Source organism: Felis catus, chromosome C1 (genome assembly GCF_018350175.1).
Source record: "Felis catus isolate Fca126 chromosome C1, F.catus_Fca126_mat1.0, whole genome shotgun sequence".
Lineage (NCBI taxonomy): Eukaryota > Metazoa > Chordata > Mammalia > Carnivora > Felidae > Felis > Felis catus.
Genome location: NC_058375.1, coordinates 125,026,774 through 125,036,311, shown reverse-complemented (window position 1 = coordinate 125,036,311; position 9,538 = coordinate 125,026,774). Strand labels below are relative to the sequence as shown.

The 9,538-nt window shown below is 38.9% G+C and overlaps 1 protein-coding gene across 1 annotated transcript in view; it reads left to right on the top strand.

The window, feature by feature from the left end:
- The first annotated feature begins 1,218 nt into the window (after window positions 1-1,218).
- NCKAP5 (NCK associated protein 5) overlaps window positions 1,219-9,538 on the top strand; it is a 974,188-nt gene continuing 965,868 nt past the window's right edge. Inside the window, exon 1 of the mRNA XM_045034779.1 lies at window positions 1,219-1,675. The gene's annotated coding sequence lies outside the window, so the exon portion shown is untranslated. The remainder of the gene's footprint in view (window positions 1,676-9,538) is intronic.

The following is a 9,538-nucleotide window of genomic DNA, read 5'->3' as shown; positions in this document are numbered from 1 at the left end:
GCAGCTGGCCCTCATTTTTTCTCCAGATCTTCTCCTCCTCTGCCTTTCTGCAAACGAAGCCCATTCACTTTGGGTGCTGTTTTCAGTGTCTGAACTGTTCAACACATTCACCCAAGCAACTCTGGTACACCATTCTTTCTCTTGTACTGTCTTGTTATGAACCACAATTTTATTGAAGTGAGGAAAAGGCATTAGAACAAATTTGACAATGTTCTCTGGCTCATATTTTCCACTGAGAGACATCCTCAGATGTGCCAAGATCCTCCTAGATACTCTGACTCTGAACCAGGGGTTGTTAATGAGGGGTGAAGATCAGGGTTACTTAGGGTGCTTCTTCAAAATTTACTCTCCAGGGCTCCTAAATCTGTAAGCCCAGTTTAATTGCTATTAGAAAGGCTTCTCAGCAAAATATTGGTCAAGACCCACTTAAAAGCTATTCCATTTCTTTATTTTATGTATCTTATCATTATTTTATTTTTGAGACATGTATACTTATTACATTTGTATATGCCTTCCTTCCCCCTTGATTAGAATCTGTTTGAACTGACATTTGTTTTAAAGAATTTTGAACTTCAGTATGGCTCGTAAATTCTGTATAGTGATGACTATCCACTTTGACTCGGAGTGAATTTATTTGTGACTGGATCTAGTGGACGCCACGAACTAATTATTGCAGCCAACCAAGAAAAATAAAGGGAATGAGGAAATGCCACAAGTATTGACAATATTTATTGTAGCATATGGCTAATGTATAAAGAGGTAATAGAAGGATGTATCTCAGGGGATCATTCAAAAGGAAAATTACTTAAATTAACTTTTCAGGCAAACCGAATTATGCATTAGACCCCCTCCTGTAATGCTATACAAAGTCAATGTTTGTGAAGAGTAGAACTGGAGGCTATAAATCAAGCCTTTCATAAGAACTGTTGTGTCTGCGGGGATTTTTTTTCCCTTTGCATTTTTGGCTTTTAGATGAATGAAGAATTTTCTCAGCAAATTATTAATTACTCCTTCTTGCCTATAGAATTGAGTTCACTGTAGTTATGTAGGAGTCAATGGTATTCAAACTGCAGCTTTTGATGAAGTAATCGGCTGCTTCTGGGGCCTCTTTCAGCTGCCCTGGGCGTGCTTCACATGCAAACGACTGCCAAATGGATTCTTTCGACATTCCAGCCAATTAAAATACATTTAAAGTGCAGCTGGTGGAGAGGCAAGCCGGGCGGTTGTGCGGAGAACTTCAGGGCAGGGAGACAAAAAACAAACTTTGCTGAGCCCAGCTCGGGCAGCCCAGCCAGGCGTTTGGGGGCAGTGGAGAAAGTCACAAAAAGAGGCTATCTTTAGCTCCCGTCAGAATCAAAGATGACACTTTGGGCGCCACCTTGAAAGACACAAAAGAGGGAAGCATGTTTGTTAGGGTGTCCGTTTTCTCCCCTTGCCTCTTGAAACGCTGTGTTGGCCGGTTGCCCAATGTGGTGCTGCATACAAATATTGACAAAACACAGCGGTGTTTGTTAAACCCGGGCTGGGGAAGCCAGTGATTAAAACTCTTGAAGGAAGATCCGAAAACCTCAGGAACTCTCATCAATAGCATTAGAACATTGACCGAATGAAAGAGAAAGCACTGAGTGGGCTAACGTGAAACACTCACCGTGTCCCTGTCTGCTATGCCTTTTAGGTAAGGACAGATTTTTCTTTTCTCTTCTTCTTCTTCTTCTTCTTCTTCTTTTCTTTCTTTCTTGATTTTTTTTTCTCCTTAATGTTTATCTTGGTGTGGAAGAAAGGGCGCCTGAGGTGTTCAGAGCAGGGCTCCAGAGCTCTGATGTGCACAGCACAGGGTTTGCCTGGGATTTTTCTGGAGGACGTGAGGGGATTGCACTGTGTAAATAGACACAAGGCATTACCCAGCACGTGGAGTCCACCAGCGCTTTGCCAGAATTCAGAATGATACATTTCTAAATGTTTGCTTCTACTGCTCTGTGCCAGTATTTGTTGCATGTGTCCAGGTGTCCCCAGATTGATAGCAAATAGATTCCTTTTGTGAACCAACAGTTCCGATGTACAGGCTTGTTTAATTTTTATTTTCATTTTAAATGTTCCCTGGTTCGTTCTGCTGCCAGCCCCGTACCTTTGCATGCAAAAAGTGTTTTCTCCTTCCTAGGTTAATATTCACTCAAGCACACACATTCTCTTTTACTAAAGCAACTCCAAAATGCTTTGAAATGCTTTGCTTTATCTTGACTTTTTTTGGAGAATGTGCTAGACTAGGAATTTGTTTGGAGTCAGTCTTTTTCTCATACTTTAAGGAACCCACTGCACTTGTGCTATCTCTGTGGTTCTGTGAGCTCACTACACATGCCCAGCTCTGCGCATCATACTCAGATGCCCATCTTAAATTCCTGAGAGTGCTAAGCAAGAGTATAGCTGAGCCGGGGCATTGATTCCTGCCCATCAATTTACCAAGGAAAGATACACAAAGTTCCTGATTGTTTCCTCTCTTAGCTTGTCACGGTAGGCCCTTTTTGGCTTCAGTTTTGTTCATTGCAAACAAAGAATCTTGCACATTTCACGGTGAAGGATCACGTTGCAGTGTCCTGAGCTCAGTTAAATGCGCTTTATTAATCTTTAATGTGCCAGTAGCTCTGAGGCTATGCCAAGCTGAGACTTTCCAAAACTCTCCAGGCTACCTGCTGCCAAGATAAATGGTGGTAGGCCCAGAAGGGATATTTTAAGGAAACTTGCAACAGCGAAGTTTTACCCATTAGGTTTGTCATGAGTCAGTGAAAGAAATCTTAAATAAAAGAGAGATTTCAGCAAGAACTGCCTCAGCTCTATACCCTCTGTGTGTGAGACCTGCTGGTAGGCGTCCGTCCCGTCACACACACAGTGGTCTATGCTCCATGTGGGGGAGAGAATAAGGCGTTTCACTGTATGGGTGGGTGTTGGGTTGTGTTTATGAAGTGGGTGCTGTGTAAATGGAGACATGTGTGAATGCAGAAAGCTTTCCTGCCTGTGGCAGTGTCTGAACCCAGAGAAAAACAAGGCTACACATGTGGCAGGCCTCTTGCCCAATACAGCCATTGCAGACATACCAAAAGAGCCAGGGATGGGCAGTGGTCACAAAAGTACACTGGGACTTAGAAATGTAACTTTGTACAGAAGAAAAATGGGGTAGTATACTTCAGGAAATTGGGCTTCAGGAAATTGATTCAGAGGGCATGTCAACCTAGGTTTGACCAGGTCCTGGAGAACGTAAGGCTGTGACCCGTTGGGGCCGTAGGTTGGCTCATCAGGCTATGCAAGGTGAACGGTGCCATCATCTTTCCTTGAGAATGCAGGCAATAGACAAAAGGTACCTTGCCTTTAAATGGAGACTTCAGCTGACAGGGTAGCTTTGAGGAGAACTCTGATTTGGAGGTAGGAGGAGCTTTAAGGTTTTTTTCTGACTTAGAGTCACTAAACCGAAGGCTTTACAAATACTTGCAGGCATGATGGGAAAGGACCAAGAGTGAGGGGTGTTTTTGATTAAGCAGGTAGGTTTTTTGTTTTTGTTTTTGTTTTTGTTTAATCTAAGTATAATTAACATACAATGGTTAAGCAGATGGTTATATTGCCTTTAGAGTCCGGCCCAGTCTCTTACTGTGGCCTAGGGCAGGATTGACAAATTGCTGCATGACTGGCCAAAATCTGCCCACCATGTGTTTTTCTAAATGAAGTTTTACTGCAACACAGCCATACCCCTTTGTTGACATATTGCCTATGGCCACTTTTGTGCTACCGCAGCAGGGGTGTGTAGTTAGGACAGAGTTTCTACAGCCCCCCAAAGCCTAAAACATTTACTATCTGCCCCTTCACAGAGAAGTTTGAGAGGCAAGACATGGAGAGCAATGCTTCTCAAACTATCTGTGGTGAAAGACCAGTTTTGTTTTGTAAATTTCCAGTTTGTTACAGACCAACAGTTATTGCTTGACTGCTATGACAATGTAAAGCTGTTACAAAATTGCTAAACATTTACATTTTGTCCCTATCTCATCACAGATCCTCAACAAACAGTTTGCAGAGGGGCACCAGACATGGCCACACTTTGAGCAGCTCTAGAACCTGGGTAGTTTTCTAGTCTCATCTTGAGCCATTTCTCCCCAATCTTCAATCATGCTACTGTTCTTTCTGAGGATGGAATACAATGAACTCTTCTCCAAATTTGGGCTTGTGGTCCTGATGTTTGCTTGACCTGGAAATCTCTTCCCCTGTCTTCTCCTAGCCCCTCCCTTCCTTAGGACTGTGTTTTTATTCGCCTGGTCAAGGAAACCTTAGGACCAGTCTTACATAGAAATCTACATAGAAATCTAGGAAGGGGATACTGGGACTTTGGCTAAAAAAATTGCAGAATACCTAAGCCTCTGTCAGGAGCAGGAGAAATACAGCATCTACCTCATGATCTTCCCTCTGACTTTGAAATCCTGCGGATGGGGGTCTCCTGGGTGAAATCTGGAGCAAATCTTAGGCAAAACTTAAACTATTGAAGAGTCAGGGAAATGCCATCTTGGTGTTTTTAGTCTCTACTGCTAGAACAGAGTCACTAGACTCTACCCCCAGCCCCTATGGAAGGTAATCTCTGTGAGGGCGGGGACCTTGTCTGCTTGCTTATCGTTCTTACACCAATGCTAAGATTAGTGCCTGGCATGTGTATATGTGCTGCCGAAGTGAGCACTGTGCCTGGCATGTGTAATATGCCCAATAAATGTTGATCATGAGAATGCATGCATGAGTGAATGAATGACATGTTTTCTGGAAATCTATGATTTACAGGCGGGTAACATGTGGCATACATGAGAGAGATTAATATATGTGAATCAGTCTGGGAAAAGTCTCTATGGTGGGAGATGGAAGACTGCCCTGGAGGCATTACTCTCACTTTTGAAACATACCTAGTTTCTCAAAATACAAACCTACTCGTGTAGCTGCACTTAGCCAGTCTGCTCAGGGATGGGAGTTTTCTGGTTACGTCCTAGTATTATCATTTATTGAGGGATTATTATGAGAGATACACGACACTAAATGCTATATATGCATGAATTCACTCGATCTGCAAAATACTTATGCATTATTTCCATTTTCAGAGAGGAAGCAGAGGCTTTGCATGGTAAAATGACTTCTCCAAGTCACAGAGCTGGTGAATGGTAGACTCAGATTCAGTCCCGAAATTTTCTGAAACTTAAGTTTGCAATACTAATATGTAGTTATATTAATATGTAGTTATAATATAGAGTTTATTTTCCTGATTTTTGTTCCTTCACCTAAGACCTTCCAGTTTTGTTTCCATCCTATTGCATCAATTAATTGGTTAATTAATTAACAGGTTTATCTATTGCTGTTATCAACTTTGTGCCTTAGCAAGGTAAAATCTAGCCATCAGTACAGGTCCCTGGTCATCTTTGCTGAATGTTGCTGAATATCATCAATGAATCTGTGGGTCTGTAGATGAGAGTATTAAAGGGGTAGGAGAGAACTACAACCACAATGATTAAGGGTATCAAAATTTCTCTTATGACAAAAAGTCCTAGATGATAAGAGTATTTCATTTGTAACAGGACAACCCTCCACCGTCACGCTATATGTTTGCTTGAAAATTTTAAGTCTTTGTGTTCTGTTTGGTTAAAATTCGATTTCACTTTATCTTCATTAAACACAATGATGTTAGGTAGCAATTGTTACTTGTCATTTGACAGCAGAAAACAAGTTGAAAATTGTGTTTAGATTTAAAATTTTAAAGACTCAAAGATAACCCTGAAGAAAGAGGCTCTGGCAAGGGGTGGAGTACTCAACAAAGATTACTTGACAAAAACGTATATGATGAAAAAAATACATAAAGTCCTGACCTTAGTGCCTGTAAAATGCTAAGGAGAAAGAGAAGTATTTCTAGAATTGTGTAGTAAAGGCCTCTGAAATTCTACTATGTCATAAAAGTAAGGCAAACATGGACAAAAATGATCAAATCAACATTTGTAGAACTTGATCAGTTAAAAGATTACAACAATCCAAGGAGCATTTATTCAGGAAAAGAATATGTGACTCTCAGTAAGAACCGTGAGCTCTGTGTCATTTAATTTGCCCTATTCCCATTCCCTTTTTTCTAGCTCTGAAGAAGCCTTGAAAAGCAGCAGGTTTGCCATCATGGGAGCTGTGTAAAACAGTAGCCTAGAATCCACTGGATGGGTCAAAATATGTTCAGAGCTGAGCCTTATTCCCAGAGAATGGCCATGATTTGACCTGTCTGGTAGCTTTCTGGGAACTCCCACTTTCAGGTCTTGTCATTATTTGACCTGTTTCAAAACTCACTCAGTGCAGAAAATCTTTCTCCTGAGACACTTGTCAGAAACGATCATTGCAGTTGTTTAACATTGCAGCTGCTTGAGGCAGCAATAAGAGTTGGGGAAAACAGGATGCTAATCAAAAAAATTTTAAATTAACAGCTGGGAAATGAGATGTCCATCAGGGGCTTTGAAAACTTACACATCTGCCTGGGAATGTAAAAAGGCATGCACATGGGTAGAGGTGTAAATATTCTTAGTTAGAAAAGACCAAAGAGGGCCCTAGTCTCTCACCTATGGCTGACCTTCAGCCTCTGCACACACAGGGAATGAACCCTAATAAAGAGTTGGAAATAGCTGGAAAACTGAAGATGTGGCCCACCATACACAGAAATCCTGTTAGCAAAGGCTGGAAGATGTACTGGTTGACGGCCTTAAAAAAAATACCTGCCCAGCTATTAGCTGGCTAATAGCTAAGCTCACTGCACATGGCAAAGAATATGGACCTTACAAAATAGGATCATAAAAGTCACTAAACAAATAGCAATAATTTCAACAACAACAAACAGAAAAAACAAACCATGGTCAGAGAGAGATCTGATTTCCAGAGTTGCTGTATTATATTATCTTAAATGTCCAACTTTCCAAAAAGTTTATGAGACATACAAAACAGCAAGAAAGTATGTTCTATACACAGAGGTTGGGGGCGGGGGAAGCAGTCAATAGAAATTATTGACTGAGGAAGCCGAGACATTGGACTCACTAGACAAAGATGTTAAACCAGTGACCATAAATATATTCAAAGAACTAAAAGAAATCATGTCTGAAGAAATAAAGGAATATATGAGAAGACTATCTCAGCAAAAAGAATACTAATAAAGAGCAATTATAGAAGAAAACAAATACACATTTTGGAGCTGAAAAGTACAATAACTAAAATGAAAAATTCCCTAGTGGGATTCAATAGCAAATTTGAGTAGGCAAAGAATCAAAACTTGAAGACAGGTCAAATGAGATAATTCAATCTATCAACAGAAAGGAAAAAAAAAAGAATGAAAAAAGTAAGCAGATGCTCAGAGAACTGTGGTACACCATCAAGTGTACCAACATATACATAATGGGAAGCATGAGAAGGAAAGGAGAGACAGGAAGGGACAGAAAGAATACTTGAAGAAATAATATCTGAAAACTGCCAATATTTGATGAAAAACATGAATCTATATATCCAACAAGCTTAGTGAATTCCAAGTAGGATAAACTCAAAGAGGTCCACTCTGAGATGTCATAATCAGACTGTCACAAGTCAAAGAATCTGGAAAGCAATAAGAGAGAAGTGTATAAGGATGTCTTACCAGTATTAACAGCCATTTTCTCCTTAGAAACCAGGAAGTCCAGAAAGCCATGGATGACACATTCAAAGCACTGAAAGAAAAAGTGACAACCAAAAATTCTATATCCAGCGAAACTTTTTCTAAAAATGAAGGAGAAATGAAGACATTATCAGATAAACAAAAGCTGATAGAATTCACCACTAACAGAACTTGCCTACATGAAATACTAAAGGAGGTTCTTCTGGCTAAAATCAAAGTACACTGGACAGTAACTTGAACCCACATGAAGGAATAAAGAGCACTAGTAAAATATAAAAGACACGGTATATGTGTTTTTGTTTATGGCTCCTTTTTTCTCCTGCCTGATTTAAAAGATGCCTATAAGACAAAGCTGTAAGTATAAAGCTATGCGGACGAACTTGTATGATAACAAAAGGACAAAGGAGAGGGTAGCAAATAGAGCTATACATAAGTAAAGTTTTTGTATACTACTGAAATAAAGTAGGCATTAATAGAAGTAGATTGTTATATTAGACAACCTAGATGAAATAGATAAATTATTAGACACAAAATACTGAGATTGACTAAAAAACAAATAAAAATCTGAATAGACTTTTAGCAAGTAAAAAGATTGAATTAGTAATCAATAAACTTAGCACAAAGAAAAGCCCAAGCCAGATAGCTACCCAGTGAGTTCAATAAAATATTAAAAGAAAAAGTAAAAGAAAATTAATCCTTCACAAACTCTTCCAAAAAATAAAACAGAAGGGAACACTTCCCAACCCGGTCTATGAGGCCAGTGTTACTCTGATATCAAAATCAGACAAAGAAACAAGAAACAAAAACTATAGACCAACATTTCTTATAGATATAGACACTATAGTCCTCAACAAAATACTAGCAAACCAATTCCAACAATGTATAAAAAGGATTATACACCAGCCTAAGTAAGATGATTTATCCCAGGAATGCAAGACTGGTTAGCACATGAAAAATAATCAATGTAATATAATAATACATTAATAGAATAAAAAACAAAACTCATGTGGTCATCTCAATAAATGAATGAAAACAAGTATCTAGCACCTTTTCGTGATGAAAACTCTAAATGAACTAGGAATAGAAGAGGTCTCTCAAATTGATAAAGAGCATTTACAAAAAACTTATAGCTAGCATTGCACTTAACAGTGAAAAACCTTTCCCTCTAAGATCAGGAAAAAGATAAGATGTCTGCTCTCACCACGTCTATTCAACATTGTATTGTAGTTTTAGCCAGAACAATTAGACAAGAAAAGAAATAAAAGATGCTCAGGCTGCAATAAAGAAGTAAAATTATCTCTATTTGTTGACATAATTTCGTACATAGAGCATCCTAAGGAATCTACGAAAAACAGAGCTAATAAATGAATGCAGCAAGTTACAGGATACAAGATCAGTATACAAAAATCAATCATATGTGTACATAACAGTAATGAACAATTCAAAAATGAAATTAAGAAAAAATGCAATTTAGGATAGCATCCAAAAGGATATGATATTTAGGAAGGAATTCAACAAAAGAAGTGCAAGATTTATACACTGAAAAGTATTGCTGAATGAAATTAAAAAGGACCTAAATAAATAGAAATATATCTCCTGCATGCATATCAGAAGACTTAGTATTGTTAAGATACCAATACTATCCCAAATTGATAGATTCAACATGGTCCTTATCAAAATTGAAGCTGATTTTTTTTCAGAAGCTGACGAGATAATATTAGGATTTATATGAAAATGCAGGTGACCTAGGATAGCAAGAGTAATCTTAGAAGGAAAAGCAAAGTTGTAACTTACAATTCTTGAACTTAAAATCACTGCAAAGCAACCGTAATGAAAACAGTGTGTCATTAGCATAAGAGT